Source organism: Bos javanicus, chromosome 13, assembly GCF_032452875.1.
Source record: "Bos javanicus breed banteng chromosome 13, ARS-OSU_banteng_1.0, whole genome shotgun sequence".
NCBI classification, from domain to species: domain Eukaryota; kingdom Metazoa; phylum Chordata; class Mammalia; order Artiodactyla; family Bovidae; genus Bos; species Bos javanicus.
This window is the reverse complement of record NC_083880.1, coordinates 11,668,465-11,685,632: the sequence shown is the minus strand read 5'-3', so window position 1 is coordinate 11,685,632 and position 17,168 is coordinate 11,668,465. Positions and strand designations below refer to the sequence as shown.

At 46.2% G+C, this 17,168-nt stretch overlaps 1 protein-coding gene across 2 annotated transcripts in view; it reads left to right on the top strand.

Annotated features, from left to right (window-relative positions):
* The window catches only part of CAMK1D (calcium/calmodulin dependent protein kinase ID), a 401,474-nt gene that overhangs the window by 1,531 nt on the left and 382,775 nt on the right, over nt 1–17,168 (top strand). The gene's annotated exons all lie outside the window — the stretch shown is intronic.

Sequence of the window (17,168 nt, the reverse complement as noted above, 5' to 3'; positions counted from 1 at the left end):
CAGAGCTTTGCGTTTTCATAGAGAGGGGCTTGGTGCTGCCTCTTAGCACGGGCAGGTAAGGGGTGAGGTTTGGTCAGGACTTTAGAAAATTACCCTTGAGGTTTATTTGGGTTTGGGGCAGTGACTTTGAGATGGTTAAGTTGCTGAGAAAGAAGAAGCGTGTCCTTTGTGGTCATCCTGAGAATGCTCATGTGGCTGAGGATGAGGGGGCTGGAGAGAGAGGAGTCCTAAGGTAGGAAAATGCGTTGCTTGGCGCATCCTCACTGGAACTCCTGGAGCTGGTCCCTCTGCCTGCAGCTTCCAGACAAACAGATGTAACCTCCCCTGACTGTCTCCTGCTCCCCAGGAGAGCCCTGAGGCTGTACCTCTTCAGTGGTCTGGGATGCTCAGGCCAGTGAGCTGTGGCTTCACTGAGTGGCTCTACTGTGGTCGGCACTGTTTGAGGATGATTGTGGTGGTTCCACTTCTGGGCAGGATGGGGACTTGCTTGATGGGTGCTGAAAAGAACATAGAGCTCTTGCAAAACAGCCTCTTGAACTCTGGCCAAGTTCCCCTTAGAACCTGGGGATGGGTCTCTGTTAGGATTCCAAAGCTTTGCTTTCTGTCTTAGAAAGGGTTCTTTGAAGAGGAGCTTCAGGCTATGGTTCCTTCCTGCTGGCAGGAGTTCTCTAAGAGCAAAACACAAACAATAAAATGATCAAAATGTTTTCAGTCAATAGCATGGTGATAATAATAATAGTAGTAGTAATTGTAGGTGACTTTATTAAATGAATACCAAGTACCAGTTGATACCTTAAGTGCCTTATGGGTATTAACTCATTTTATTCTTATGATAACCTGATGAAGTATGTACGGTTATCCCCACTTGGCAGATGGGAAGACTGAGGTAAAGAGAATTAAGTGACCTGCTAAACAGGAGCTACTTATTAAGTGGAGCTGATACTCAAATCTAGGCAGAACAACTTATGATTATGCATATGGGATTGAGCCACTCTGTGGATTATGTAACAGCAAATGTTAATAATTTGACTAACTTTTGTATTTAGAAGGCTAATTTTAACATTAAAGAATTATATTAATTTTAATATTAAGTTAAAACATAATCACAGGGTAACCTGTCATCCAGACATGTAACTTGTCAAAGCTTTTGGATTATCAACATCTTTTTGTCTCTTGGACTTTCTAGAAGTTGTCCAAAATTCAGGGTTCCTGTTTCCCCCTGGGGCCAAGTCCAGCAACCTTAGCTTGAGTCTAAATAGATGTCACTTCTACTCCTATCAGTGTGAATTTTGAGTTTGGGGTCTTGTTTGCGGTGAAACCTAGCATCAGTCAAGGGCTTCAACACTAACAATTGGAATTCATTTCCAAGGTACTCTGCAAGCCCATTTTGTCACACTTTTACCATATGCCTTTAAGATCCTAAGTCCGGAAAGCCCTTCCAGCAGACAAATTGTCAGCTGTTAAAATGCCTTTGAAAAAGCATTGTAAAGACCCAAGGAGCACCCACTTGGCCAGATCTTGTAATCTGATATTTGGCTGCCTGGTTCAGGTACCTTTCCCTGCGGAGCAGAAGGTTTACTGTTGAAGGCCAAAGGGTCACGCCATTTAGATTGTGTGGTTAGCAGGACCTTGTTGGAGGGTGGGCGGCAAATGAGAGTGAAGGCTGGCCTCGAGGGTGGGAAAAGAGCTGGAGGAAGCAAAGGTCAGTGTAGGGGAAAGGACCCACTGGGTGGTTTGGACCTGGGTTTTCTGATACACCCCTGAGCCAGGCTTCCGGAGAAACCTCTTAACTTGTGGCCTTCGGTGTGTCTTCCTTTGAAAGGAAATCCCAGGGCCTAACCCTACCTTCAAACAAGGTGGGACGTCTTAAATACTGTTTATTAATCAACGCCATGTTTTCAGATCCCTGGTACCCCAAATAAATGAGACCACATAAATGTTGTGTAACAGCAATTAAGAGTGCTAAACATTTCTTTTTTGTCACTCTTTAAACATTAAGAGTGATAAACATTTCTGTGGTGTGTTTGCTGAGGCCATTCAGGCCATCTCTACCATAGGTAGATGTCTTTCCACGTCTTCTAAACCAAGAAAATGAAAATAGGCCATCTGAAGAAGGATATGGATGGGAAGAAAGCTTTGACCATGGTGTGCAGGAATTACCCCAGACTTATGGAGGTGGCTTCTATAATTTCCACACCATGAAAGGCATCTGAACAGAAAAGACCTTGATAGTTGGCACAGAATGGTTCTTCCAATACACCTTCTTTCCCCTGGAGCACAGAAATGGCGCGTCCTAGAAAACAGACATTCATCTCTGCAGGGTATGAATACATGCTTTTCTTACAGACCAAACGTTTTGTGTTGAAATAATTGCTGTTTGAGGGGGCTGGAGCGGGCACCAGGGAGGTCTTGGGCCTGGGTTCAAGGTCTGGCTCAGCCACTGGTCAGGTGTGTGGCCTGTGGGCTACTTGATCATTTGTCCACATGACTGGTCTTAGCTTCTGCTGCTGCTGCTAAGTTGCTTCAGTCATGTCTGACTCGGTGTGACCCCAGAGACGGCAGCCCACCAGGCTCCCCCGTCCCTGGGATTCTCCAGGCAAGAACACTGGAGTGGGTTGCCATTTCCTTCTCCAATGCATGAAAGGGAAAAGTGAAATTGAAGTCGCTCAGTTCTATCTGACTTTTCGCGATCCCATGGACTGCAGCCCACCAGGCTCCTCCATCCATGGGATTTTCCAGGCAAGAGTACTGGAGTGGGGTGCCATTGCCTTCTTCGGGTCTTAGCTTCATCACCTGTCAAATCAGAGGGGCAGAGAAGATGGGATGATTTTCAAGTGCTCTTACAACCTTAAGGCTTTTTGGCTTGTCTGGGTAAGAGAGGCACTCACTATAATTTTCTGGTAGCTTTCATGTGTAGCTAGGACAGCTTGGTCCATTTGGAGGGACATTTTTATGCCCAGGCTAGTAGCAAAGTGACATAGCTCAGGGCAGGAATTCTTACCCCACTTGATGTCAGTAGCACAATGCCTTTGCTTCTTCATGAAATGAGTGCCTGCTGGGTGCTGCTTTAGGAAGAGTATAAATAGAAATTCCTGTGAGGCCAGCACTGTCTTTTCTCACTAGTATCATACTTACATGCCTTTTTCTGAAATTGCTCAGTCAATACACCTGTTGAGGACACGTGATTGATTTATCTGAAGGCCTGGGTAGAAAACAGACTCACCTGTTCTTTTCGGGTTGTAGAGTGGTGGTGTATGGATATTGGGGGAGGGGGAGATTGCAGATCTCCTCCTGGTGATTTGTGTATTTGGCTGTTTTGAGAGTATTTGTTCTGGGACTACTCACAGTTGTAGAGTCTGGGAGAAGCATTTGAAAGAATGCTCCTCCAAGAGGAGCAGAGAGGGGTGGGCAACCCTGAGAGTTCTCCTAGAGGGTATTCCAGATGCAGTATTGGTTAGAAGTTTGCATGTCTCAGCCCTCTGTTTGAGGCATGATATAAATTCAGCCTCTTGTACATTTAAAAATATTGATCAAACACCTGCTATATTCTAGGCACTGATGGGGGTGAGTACAGCAGAGAACAGGCAGACACAAATGCCTGCTTTCCTGGAGCTCACATTTCTTTCTCATTCTCTGGTGAGGAAGCCAGATAATGAAAAATATGAATCAGGAAAATGAAGAGTATGTTACATAGTAGACACGTTAGGGAGAGAAATAAACCAGGAAAATGGGATTTTCTAGGGCGGGAGCAGGGGTAGGGTGGGGTGGGGTGATGGGAGCTTGAATAGGGTAGCCAGGGAGGGCCTGGCCCAGAAGCTAATCTGTGGATAAAGACCTGAAGAGATGAAGGTAGAATGTTCCAGTTGAAGGGAACAGCAAGGGCTGAGGGCCTGAGTGGGAGCAGGCCTGGTGTTTTCAAGGCCCAGCTTCAAGGAGGCTTGTGTGTCTGAAAGTGAGTGAGCATCAGGAGGAGCTTTGGAGCTGAGGGGACACAGGTGTGAGGTGTGGAGCTGGGGGAGGGTTGGTCAAGGTTGCCAAAGGGCCTTGAAAGTGACAATGTTAGCGCTCAGTCGTGTCTTACTCTGCAACCCCATGTTGCAGCCCAACAGGCTCCTCTGTCCATGGGATTCTCCAGGCAAGAATACTGGAGTGGGTTACCATTCCCTTGTCCGGGGATCTTCCTGACCCAGGGATTGAACCCTGCATTGCAGGCAGATTCTTTACTGTCTGAGGCACCAGGGAAGTTCTTGGTAATAGACTCTACTTTTGCTCTAGAGAAATAGGAAATGTTGAAGGGTTTTGAACAGAGGTGTACCTTGACATAACTTGGGTGTTTCCATCGTGGCCGCGGCTGCTGTGTTAAGAATGGACAGGCAGATTCAAGGGAAGAAGCAGGGAGACTAGCTTGGAGGCTATGGAAACAATTGCAGGGTGGAGAATGGTAGTGGAGGGCGGGGAGAGGGGGCAGCTCTGGAGGTGATGAGAAGTGGCTGGATTCTGGAAACATATGGAAGGAGAGCCAATAGGAGTCGTTGGTGGGTTGGGTGTGGCTGTGAGATTTGCCTGGGATTTGGGGTTGAAAGAGAGATACCACTTGTTGGTTTTGGTCAGTTTTTTTCCAAGAATTTTCTGAGCACCTGCTCTCTGAGCACAGCAGGGCTGTCTGTGTTCTGGGAAGCTCTTGGAAAGAGTTTGGAGGGAAAGCTCACATCCTTTGGGCTCCTGGGTTTTTCTTGTGAGGAACTCTTGGATTTGTTTATTTAGAAATTAAAAAAAAATGTTTTGGCCATGCCACAAGCCATGTGGTATCTTATTTCCCCAACCATGGATGGAACCTGTGCCCCCTGCATTGGAAGGGGCGTCTTAACCACTAGACCGCCAGGGAGGTTCCCTGGGTCCCTTAGGTTTTTAGGCTAATCTATTTCTTTCCAAGAGCTTGTATTTGGGATGACTCTTGAAGTGTCTCCTTTTCTGTCACGGAAGGAGGTCATGATAGGCTTGACATTTGAGTAGTTGGATGAATTGCTTAACTTTCTGTGAAAATGCCATGTTTTGCCTCTAGAATTATCAATAGGAAGATCACTCTGACAGGTGGACCTATAACCTACAACTCTGCTACTTGATTTGTGAATGTATTTATTTTTATTTTTTAAATCTCCAACTTTATTTTTTGACTATACCATGTGACTTGCGGGATCTTCGTTCCCTGACCTGGGATTGAACCCGCACCCTGGGCAGCAAAAGCGCCAAGTCCTAACCATTGAACCACCAGGGAATTCCCTGATTTGAGAATTTAAAGCCCAAACATTCTATGAAAAATAATAAACATGAGAAACTCTTGCTACTTCTTTCTTTGATAGGATGTTTTGTGTTTAGAGAGGAAAAGCCAGAAGTTTTTCCTCTGTTGCGATAAAGATAACAAACTCTCATGGCTTTACAGATTAGTAGGGTGGAATTTGGGAAATTGAACTTTTTAGAGCTTGTTCCTGGAGGGGCTAATGAAGACTGTCTCTGGTAGAAATTTCCGGCTCAAACTTGGCAACCGAGTGGACAGTAATTAGACTTGGCAGGTGGACATTCGTGTTCTCTCAGGGGAGGATTTTAGGGGTTAACTTGTTGAGTTTTTCTTTGGCTAGGTCTCCATAAATCCCTTTAATCCTTCCTTTCCCCAAATAAATCCCCATCAATCCCCTTCAATCTTTCTCCTTCATCTCCTCCTCTCCTCTCTGGGAGGGCTTAGCACTGCTTAAGCAAGGGACTGTCACGTTATTGGTCAACTTACACCCACAAGGGTAGACCCGAGGACCTCATATTACCTCCAGTCCTCCTCAGAGTTTGCAGGAATAGCCAGAGAGCCCACGGCCCCTGGGACACGTTCCTTCATTTGAAGAAGGAGCCGCTTATGGGTGGCCAGCACGAAGCCTGGAGCCCTCATCAACAGATGCAAGTTTGTTTTCTGACTCAAGATGGTCCGTTCAGTGCACATGTGACAACGGGAAGACATGTGGACCCTGGGAGAGATGCCAACGTGACCTTCTTTCTCAGTTCACGTTGGGCACCTCCCTTTGACCCCTGTGATGCAGGAGGTCACCTTTTCCTTGGGCTAGTTTTCTTAGACCCTGCTTGATTTTTTAAGATGTTTGTTATGCAGTGTGTGGATTCCTCATGTTCGAACCAGACCAAATGGAGGCCACAGGCCAACTTCATTCCATGCCAAGTCCATTCCCTGTCTCCGGTGGTCGGCTATGAGTCTTGTGCTGTTTTTCTTCATATTTCAAATCCATTCAGAGGTGGAGGAATTCCACTTCTAATTAACACCAAATCTTGAGGATAAGCCTATAAGACAGCATTCTGACTGAGGCCAGGCACGGGGAGGCAGTGAACCATGATAGAAAGGCAGCGCTGGCACGGCCGTTCATACCTGTATCCCTCTTGGTACCCATCCTTCAGCTTTCTGAGTTAAGATGGAGATGGAAGTTTCTGCCTGGTGGGATTTCTGTAAGGATTCAGTGATGCCTGTGAGGTGCCTGGCACAAGTGGGATTGAGTAAACAGCAACTGTCATCAAGTTCCAGTTGCCTTTAGCAGCTGTGGTGGAGGATGACTGGATATTCAGGGCCAGTGCTGTGAAAAACATGTCAGTATCTGCTGGAAATTTAAAAAAATATTTATTTATTTTGGGTGCACGATCTCTTAGCTGTGGCATGTGGGGTCTAGTTCCCTGACCAGGGATTGAACCTGGATCTCCTGCATTGGAAGGGTGGAGTCTTAGCTCCAGATCACCAGGGAAGTCCCTGTCTGTTGGAAATTGATTTTTGGAAGCTCCTGGCGTATAAATGCAGAACGGTGTATACGTAACCTCCCCCTAGAGTTGATTTAAGAAACTGACAGCAAGTCCTCAGTCAACCAGGGGGGAACATTCGCTGGATGTTCCACCCAGCTCAGTACTGAGCTGCTAAGAACGGAGGCTGTAAGTCCCCAGGACAGGGGTGCAAATCCTGGGTCCCCTGCTTTCCAGCCATATGGTTTTGGAAAAATTATTTCGCCATTCTCAGCCTTGTGCCCTCATCTGCACAACAGGGTAAGACTTGCACCCAGTCTAAGGGTTGCAGTGAACATTAGATGAGGGTGTATGAAAACCACTCAGGGCAGGACATGGCTGTAGATCTGTGTGCAGTAAGTGCTCCTTCTGTCTCTTTAACCTCTGTGGTGCTGACACACTGCTCCTCAGAGGTCACTTGCACACATCTGGAGGGTGCATTGCATCATCCAACACTTGCTTCCCACAGGAGGCTGGTTGGTTCACCTGGTGCTCCTGTTCAGCAAGAGACTCAGCCCCCAGCGTGTTCTGGGCCAGCTCGAGTGTTGAGTGACCTAGTTTGCTGTGTACACAGACTCATCCCTTCCCTGGGTTATCTCATCAGCTTTGTGTCTCTGCACCTCTCCCTGCACCCTGAGCTGTTTTTTTTTTTTTTCTTCAATCTATCTCTACATCAGCTTGTGCAAGAGCCTCTTCTAACTGCAGTTTCTGTTTTCTCCAGCAGCTCTTAGATCTTGATGCAGCTGTGGCCCTTCTTGCAGCTGAAAGGTGCTTCTCCTTTCTGGGAATGGCTTCAGTCTTTTCTGCTTTGCTTTCTTATTGAAAATAACATGAGGCTTGGAAGAATGAAGTAACTGGTCGATTACAGTGTTCCAAAATATCAGGGAGTTTTGTAAGTTTAAATTCTGTAGGTACTCAGTTTATTTTAATGCTGGAGAATTTAACAAAAAGGAAGATTTCTAGGTATATACCACATGAACAGACATAACAGTTTATTCAGAATTATCCTTATCAGGATGTTTTAGACATGGACATGGGCAAACTCGGGGAGATGGTGAGGGGCAGGGAGGCCTGGCATGCTGCAAAGAGGCCTGGAGTTGCAAAGAGTCAGACACGACTTAGTGACTGAACAACAACATCCTTATCAGGGATTGTTGGATGGGGGATGGGAGATGATCTCAGAAGTTTAATTCCCCAGGTTGCAGGATGTAGGTATAACAGTTGGAGAGCTCATGTCTGAATCAGGTGAAATTCCTTATCTTTTTTTTTTTTTAATTGGAGTACAGTTGGTTTACAGTGTTGTGTTAGCTTCTGCTCTACAGCAAAGTGAATCAGCTATACATATACATCTACCCACTCTTTTTTGGATCTCCTTTCCATTTAAGTCCCTACAGAGCACTGAGTAGAGAGTACCCTGTGCTATACATTAGGATCTCATTAGTTACCTATTTTATGCACGGTATCAATAGTATATATATGTCAATCCCAATCTCCCAGTGCATCCCACCCTTTCCCCTTGGTATCCATACATTTGTTCTCTATGTCTGTGTCTCTGTTTCTGTCTTGCAAATAAGATCATTTATGCCATTTTTCTAGATTCCACATATATATATGTTAATATATGGTATTTGTTTTTCTTTGAAATCCCTCATCTTAACTTCTCTGTTAGCCCTTTTGATGGCCAAACTGGATCTGGGGTCACAGTTTATTAGTATCTTTGCAACATGGTGAGTGGGGACAGAAAAGGCTTTTCAGCTGGACAGTGTCAACAGTTTTACTGGTGAGAGGCCCTCCTCTTGGACCTTTATAACCACGGCTCCCATCACTGAAATTGCTTTTACACCAAATCGGATTTGGGGCTATAAATGGAATCCTAAAGCTACCATATTCAATAAAATCTCGGACAGCCCCCATTTTCAAGTGATGTTCCTGCCTGCCCCACGCACGAGGCTGTCCCCTCCTGCCAAGACCCATAGTGTTGTGGGGAAAAAGCAAGAAGGAAATGAAGCTGGGCTAAGCTGAGAGGTCTGGTAGGGTGATGGGCATGGCAGACACCCTAGGGCCCATGCCCCCCACCCCCAGGGCTCTTCCCGTTTCTTTAACCTTGATAAAAATGGCTGCTTGAAATTTGCCTTAAAACATTAGAAGATACAAATGCCTTGAAATAGGTTCAGAGATCAGCCATCTGTGGTATAAGTGATTTTAAAGAAAGTACTTTTTCCTCCCACGCCAAACTGATAAGAACTAGCAGTTTGGCTGGAAGACAGGAGGAAAGTAGGTAATTGTGGTTTTGGATCTTTAGTTGAGTGGGGGTTGGGGAGGCACAAATGAGTTGCAAACTGGGAAATTGAAGGCCAAGAGTGGCAAGGTGGGAGAGACATCCTAGGCCACTGACTGATAAAAAACTAGGTCCTAGGGACTTCCCCGGCAGTCCAGGGGTTAAGACTCTGCACTTCCACCGCAAGGGTCAAGGATTCAGGGAAGTAAGATTCAAACCACACACACAGACACTAAGATTCAAGTCACAAACACACACACACACACACACACACACACACATCCATAAAACAAAAAACAAAACTGGGTCCTAGACTGGCCTGGGCCCTAAAAGAGATGCGACTGTGGTGCTGCCTCTGTGACCCCCCCCCCCCACCCCTCCTCCACCAGCACAGCCCATGTTCCCAGGACCCCGCCACGACTGTTCACATTGTGATTTAGCCTCACGGGGCCTTGGTACTCAAGGCTTCTCTAGGCTTGAGCAGGGTCCCATGAGAGATTTCACTTTTCTTTGAAAATATGCCTTGAACTACCACAACCAAAAGCTGAAAGCGAACTTCTGGGGCAGACCTTGGATAAAAGTTGGGGCAGCCTATATGGGGATGCTGCTGCTGGGGTCCTCTCTGCGGCCAGTATCGATGGGGTTTGTGGTCCTAATCATTATAAAAAGCTGATGTTGACTTTTTAGGGCCCTTTTGGCTCCTTTGACAGCTGGGAAATAGAAGACCTTATGTTTGCAGGTGTGTGTTTTTAAACTGTGGCTAAAAAAATGCATAACCTAAAGTTTACCATCTTAATGGTTTTTAAGTGGACAGTCCAGTGGCACTAAGGACATTCACGCTGTTGTGCAGCCTCCGCCTTCCCCATCTCAACCTTCTCATCTTCCCAAACTGAAGCTTTATCTCCACTAAACACTCACTCCCCATTTCCCCTCCCTCCCACTCCCAGCAGCCCCTATGCTACTTTCTGTCTCTATGAATTCAACTACCCTAGGTCCGTCCTATAAGTGGAATCAGATATTTTTTGTCATTTTGTGTCTAGCTTATTTTATTTGTCATAAGGTCCTCAAGGTTTATCCACATGGTAGCATGTGTCAGAATTGCCTTCCTTTTTAGGCAGAATAGTCTTTGATTGTGTGGCTAGACCACACTTTGTTTATTCATTCTTGATGGACACTTGGAGCTGCTTCCAGCTTTTGGGTTTTGTGAACAATGCTTTGTGAACATGGATGTACAGGTCCCTCCTCAAGTTCCTGCTTTCAGTTCTTTTGCTTCTTTCATTTCATACCCAGAAGTGGAATTGCTGGGTCATGTAGTAATTTATGTTTCATTTTTTGAGGGACACGCATATAGTTTTCCACAGCTCTGTGGTGTTTTGTGGTTTTAAAGAGATGCGAACACCAGACCACCTGACCTGCCTCTTGAGAAACCTATATGCAGGTCAGGAAGCAACAGTTAGAACTGGACATGGAACAACAGACTGGTTCCAAATAGGAAAAGGAGTACGTCAAGGCTGTATATTGTCACCCTGCTTATTTAACTTATATGCAGAGTACATCATGAAAAACGCTGGGCTGGAGGAAGCACAAGCTGGAATCAAGATTGCTGGGAGAAATATCAATAACCTCAGATATGCAGATGACACCACACTTATGGCAGAAAGTGAAGAAGAACTAAAGAGCCTCTTGATGAAAGTGAAAGTGGAGAGTGAAAAAGTTGGCTTAAAGCTCAACATTCAGAAAACGAAGATCATGGCATCTGGTCCCCTCACTTCATGGCAAATAGATGGGGAAACAGTAGAAACAGTGGCTGACTTTATTTTTCTGGGCTCCAAAATCACTGCAGATGGTGATTGCAGCCATGAAATTAAAAAACGCTTGCTCCTTGGAAGGAAAGTTATGACCAATCTAGACAGCATATTGAAAAGCAGAGACATTACTTTGCCAACAAAGGTCCGTCTAGTCAAGGCTGTGGTTTTTCCAGTAGTCATGTATGGGTGTGAGAGTTGGACTATAAAGCAAGTTGAGCGCCGAAGAATTGATGCTTTTGAACTATGGTGTTGGAGGAGACTCTTGAGAGTCCCTTGGGCTGCAAGGAGATCCAGCCAGTCCATCCTAAAGGAGATCAGTCCTGGGTGTTCATTGGAAGGACTGATGTTGAGGCTGAAACTCCAATACTTGGGCCACCTCATGTGAAGAGTTGACTCATTTGAAAAGACCCTGATGCTGGGAAAGATTGAGGAGAAGGAGGAGAAGGGGACGACAGAGGATGGGATGGTTGGATGGCATCACCAACTCAATGGACATGGGTTTGGGTGGACTCCAGGAGTTGGTGATGGACAGGGAGGCCTGGTGTGCCTGGTGTTCAAGGGATTGCAAAGAGTCGGACGTGACTGAGCGACTGAACTGAACTGAACTTTGCATTCATGATTCCTTCTGCATCTTAGGACAACCATGTAGTAGGGAGCAATCATGTGCTGCATCTTTCAGAAAAGAAAATGGAGGTTCAAGAGGTGAGGTGATTCCAGAGAAAAGGTTGCTAAGTGGTAGGTGGAGATTGGAGCATCTTCTGACTCCTAGTTCAGTTCTCTTCTTCCCATGTCATGCTGCTTACAGGCTGGTTAGTGGAGGCCGTGGGAACAGATACCTCCCTGTTCTGTGGATGTGGTGTGGTTAGGACACGTTGGAGCCTGTTGGGTGCTGGTCAGCCAGCTCTGGCTTGTATCCCTGAACCACTTCAGGCTACCCCTGGTTCAACAACTGACTGCACAATTCTTGAATGAGGTTCTTCTGAGCATGTGTAAGTTGACTCAGCACAGTTCTGGAGGAAGCTGAGATCAGGAGTTCTGAGTTCAGTCCCAGCTCTGACATTTCCGAAGTGTGGATCCAGGACTTCCCTGATGGTCAAGTGGCTAAGACTCCGTGCTTCCGCTGCAGGAGGCAAAGGTTCAATCCCTAATTGCAGAACTAAGATCCTACATGCCGTGTGTCATGGCCAAAGAGAGAAATATAGACCCTTGGTGTTATCCTCTCTATGTCTGGATTACCTTGTTTGTTAAATGTGGATGATGACACCTGTTTCCATCACAGCCCTGTTGTAAGTCCTGAGGGGGGTAAGGTATGTGTAGCAAGGCTTTACACAAATAGAGGGTATTATTATGTTTTGAAGATTATAGCTTTATAATAGTCATTTCTCATAAACGTTGGTGTCATACATACTCTTTGGAACCTAGCTATCATCTTTTGGGCAGGGCTCCTAAGCAGTTGGGCCATAATCAGCCTTAACTCTGAAACCATCAACACAAAACCCGAAGTTTCGTAGTATGTTTTATCTGGGCTGATTAAGGTATGTGTTGTTTTCATTCTCAGTGTTTCAGTGATTGGTACTGTCAGAAAAATTCTTTAAAAATTATAAAAGAAACATGTCATCTTGGTAGAGAATTTAAAAATAAGGAAGTGTATAAGGAAGATGATGAGAATCATCAACTAGTTGGCTAGATGAATCTTGGGTCTTCGGTTCCTCTAGTGGGCAGGGAGATCTCAACAGAGATTGGAGAGGTCAGCTGTGTGGGGTTGGGGTGGGGCTGTGGTTATTCATCAGTTGATATGAAGATATTTCAGTATTTTACGAACCAGTCTGATTGAACCACTGCCTATAGGTTGAGTATTGGCTCTGGAAATAGGGATGTTGGTCTTTGTTGAATGTGGTGGACGTCTGACTTTTTTTTAGGGTGCCGGTGTTTTGTGTTAGTTTGGTGCTGGTGGTGATGGCATTGTTGGGATTATTGTCATGTTTATCCTCTCTCCTCTCATCACCATCTGTAAACACTGACGGAGTCATCAGTGGGACAGAAACAGATGCCAACAGGCTTCCAGTGGGCAAATTACCCGTGCAGGGAGAAGGAGGTAAAAAATATTCATATCTGAGTGTGGCTGACTCCTGGGGTAGGGCACAGGAATCTAGATTCTCAGTCACTTCATGGCATGAAATAAGTACTGTTTGCTGTGGACTGAATGTTTATGTCACCCCAATTCACGTGTTGAAATCTAACCCCTAGTGTGATGGATTTAGGAGATGGATATTAGCATGATATCCTCAGGGCATATCCACATGGTAGCATGTGTCAGAATTGCCTTCCTTGGGCCTTTGGTGGGTGATTAGGTCATGAGGGTGGAGCCCTCTTAAATGGGATTAGAGCCCTTGTAAATGAGACCCTAGAGAGCTCCTTTGCCCCCTCTGCCATAGAGGACACAGTGAGAAGGCAGTTACCTGTGAACCAGAAAGCGGGCTCTTACCAGACACCAAATCTGCCCATGCCTACACCTTGAGCTTGAGGCCCTGCCTGGCTGGTCAGGCTCCCAGGCAGGTGGGGTCCTTATGGGGCATGGATGGGGCAGCCTTGGCGTCATCAGATCAGTGTGCTCTCCTCACCCCTTCCTTTCTTGAAGAAATTCCTGAAAATACATTCCGTAAGTGTGACCTCATCCTAGGATTGCAGGAATGGCCCGGGTAGATGCAGGGACCTCTAAAAAGCTTGGTTAACCCCAAAGGTCCTAAGAGCTGAGTGTCCTTCAGAAACTCTCCAGGAATTTGGATTTTGGGGTCTGTTTTGTGGGCTCCTAGCATGGTCAGGGGTTTGAGCCTTATCCCTGCAGAAAGCTCCTGGGTTCTTTGAATCCTGAGTAGACTGGGTCCCCTAAGCCAGGTCTGTCCCATTGGAATGAAAGAAACTTGATCTGGTCCTGGGGCCAGAAGCCATCTGGAAATGTGCCTTCGTTTAGTCCCCTCGGTCAGGTTTCAGGTAGGACTTTGGAGAATGGTGAGACTGATTCTATGGTTTTTAAAAAATTCATCAGACATTTTTTTTATACAATTTTTATTTATTTGGCTTCACTGGGTCTTTGTTGCGGCATGCGGGATCTTTAGTTACAGCGTGCAAACTCTTAGTTGTGGCATGTGGGATCTAGTTCCGTGACCAGGGATAGAACCCTGGGCCACCTGCATTGGGAGTGTGGAGTCTTAGCCACTGGACCATCAGGGATGTCCCCGTCAGATATTTTAGACCAAGAGTCTGCTCTGTGCCAGGCACTGTGAAAGTGTTGATAAGACAGAGTGTGGTTCTTGTCCCTATGGTACTTTTGGGGGAGACACACACGCAATTATGCTTCAGCTATCACACTGCACTGAGGGGACACAGTGTGGAAGCTGCAGAGAGGGCACCTCACCAGGACTGGGGCTCGGGGGTGGTGAGCTGGGCTGTTGCCTAAGAGAATTCCAGACGTGGAACAGACCTAGCATTCTTCAGTATTTAATGAGCTCCGCTCTAGCCAAAGAGAGTGCTGGCTTCTGTAAGACAAAGGAAACATAGTTTTAGTAATAATAATAGCAACCATTTACTGAGCACTTACTGGGTGCCGGGCACGGTGCCAACTGCAGTATTTTACATGAATTTTCACAGTAAATCTGCAGAGCAGTCCAGTAAAATAGGTTCCATTGTTATCACCATTTTAGAGAAGAGGACACTGAGCCCAAGAGGGGTTACATAACATGGACAAGATCACACAAAACTATATGGAAGAATTGGGATTTGAGCTTAGGTTATGTGTCTGTGGCCAAAGCCAGTGCACTTAACCATCATTATACCAACACTATACCAACTTCATAGGTTGGTAAATTTGGTCCCCTGAACTCTTTAACAGAAAAAATTGGACATGTGCCCGTAGACCCATGATGCAAAGCAGCACATGATGACATAAACATGGTGCAAAGTGTTTTAAGGCTTCCAAGGGAAGAGAGGTAATTTTATCAGAAGTTATAGACGGAGATGGATCATAAGAGCTGGTGACTGATGGATTTCCTTGTCGGGCTTCTCCAGTGGCCCGTGTCTCAGATGGCAGCTGTGTGTCCAGTGCTGGTGAAGCTCTCCCTTATGGCTGATGCTGTACCAACTGGAGATTCAGGGCAGATGAGAGGCGTGGTCCCGGCTGTGTCCTCCAGACAGGCTAGACCTGCTCCAGCCTCTGTGTCCTTCCTGCCTGTGTGATCTTGCCCATGTTGTGTAGGTCCTCCTGCTGCCATCACTCCCCATCACTTCCCCAGGGTCTCAAGATCACTTGAGTTGGCTCTCTTCCCTCAGGTTTCCCCAGACATGAGCAGCCCACTGTGAGCTTCTCTGCCTCTGTGCTTTCAGTGTTAGAATCCTACTGTTGAGGGTCAGCGTTGCAGGCTTTTTCCTCTGTGAGAGTTGTCTCCAGCTGGTGCACCTCAGAGGTGCTTGCTGGGGACATTCTCACCCACGTGGTTTCCCTCTTGGGTGTTTCCCACAATGCCTTGCACCCTGAGTAATAGATGGAGAGTTTGTTTGGTTCAGTGTTGAAAATCCCGAGTAATAAAATTGTCTCCTTGGTCTCTTAGGAAGCTTGATTTTCTAAATGTTTTCATTACTGACAGGCTCTTCCAAATGTTCTGCCCGTATTTTCCCCCTCTGGATTTCATCTTCACATCGTCACCACTTTCCACGTGTGGATTACTCACTCGGTGGATTAGCTGCAGTGAATTTTTAATCTGTGGGGCTTTGCTTGCTTCCTCCCTTTGGCAGGCTGTTTCTCTTGGCCACTATCTGGCTGCGCTTAGAAGAAGAAACCTAGTTGTCAGGCTCCAAAGCAGAGTCTTCCTCAATAGGAAGTCCGAAGCTAAACAGAAGTGATATTTGGATTATCACATCCTTCTATTCGTTGGGTGGCCGTGGCTGGCTGTGTCCTGGGGTATTGTGTTAAATACCTCCACTTTCTATTATTTTCCTTCCTGGGATTTCCTCCCTCAAACACAGCTTGTTGCGGTCTTGAGGTACTCATAGAAATGCTATTTAGTTTTCACCCTTCCCTTTCCAGTCAGGCTTTTCATGGTTTTATGACTTTTTTCCTGCATGCCAGTCTGTCCAGATCGAGGGTGGTCCAGGTGTAGTTATCAGCTGTGCTACTTTTCTTTTGAAGATGAGGTGTCTGTAGACCTGATGGTGGGATGAGAACTTTGTGGGCAAGTATACTAGTTTTTTCTGATGTTCTTTCCCTGAAAATTCAATAAACTCTGTCTCAACGTCCAAGACTCACTGACTCAGACGTAAAAGTTTTCTTTGCTCTAGGTATCTGGGCCAAACCTCCTGAGTGCAAAAATGTGCAGTTTTTCTTTTACCAACACCTGTTTTCTGAAAGGGGCTTCCCTGGTAGGTCAGTGTAAAGAACCTGCCTGCTCTTCAGGAGACTTGGGTTTGATCTCTGGGTCAGAAAGATCCCCTAGAGAAGGAAATGGCAACCCACTCCAGTATTTTTGCCTGGAGAATTCCACGGACAGAGGAGCCTGGCGGGCTACAGTTCATGGGGTTGCAAAAGAGTCAGACACGACTTAGTGACTAAACCACATTTTCTGAAAATACAACAAGGTTTTCTGAGAAGGTTGGCAGGGCTGGTGTCACTGAGGAGGTGTGGAGGTAACTAAAAAAAGCCTAATAATGGCCACCAATATTTGAATATCTGCTGGGATCCTTCACTGGTCACTTGAAGGGTCATTTAATCTGTCAGTAACCCTGTGAATTAAGTACTGTTTGGCAGTTGAGGAGACCTGATTGACCCCAGGGCACAAGATTGTAAGTTGCAGGACAGTGATTTAGATCTGGATATATCTGAAGAAGCTTCTGGAAGGCTGTGCCCAGCTCATAGCTGTGCTGCTGAGGTGAAGCAGGCTTCCCTGGGGTGTGTCCTGGCGTGGTCCTGGGGGCTCTGAGAGGAGACCTGTGTGCTTGTGTGTTTTAACTGTTGTCACAGAATCTCCAGAACACTGCCGCTGCCACCCTCTCTGCTGGCCCATCAGAGCCTTGCTCTGGAGCTGGGAAGTTGAATTATCTTCAGTCTGCAGGTGAGGATGCTGCCACTTAGAATTCATGACCTTGCTCGGGCTGGTCAGAAGCCTCTGTGCTGAGAGAGAAATGGGCTTCATCAAATGCTACAGGCTGAAGATAGATTTTGTTATCGCCGGGCTATTTCCAGACTGGCAAAATGAAGAAAATCATATTGAAAA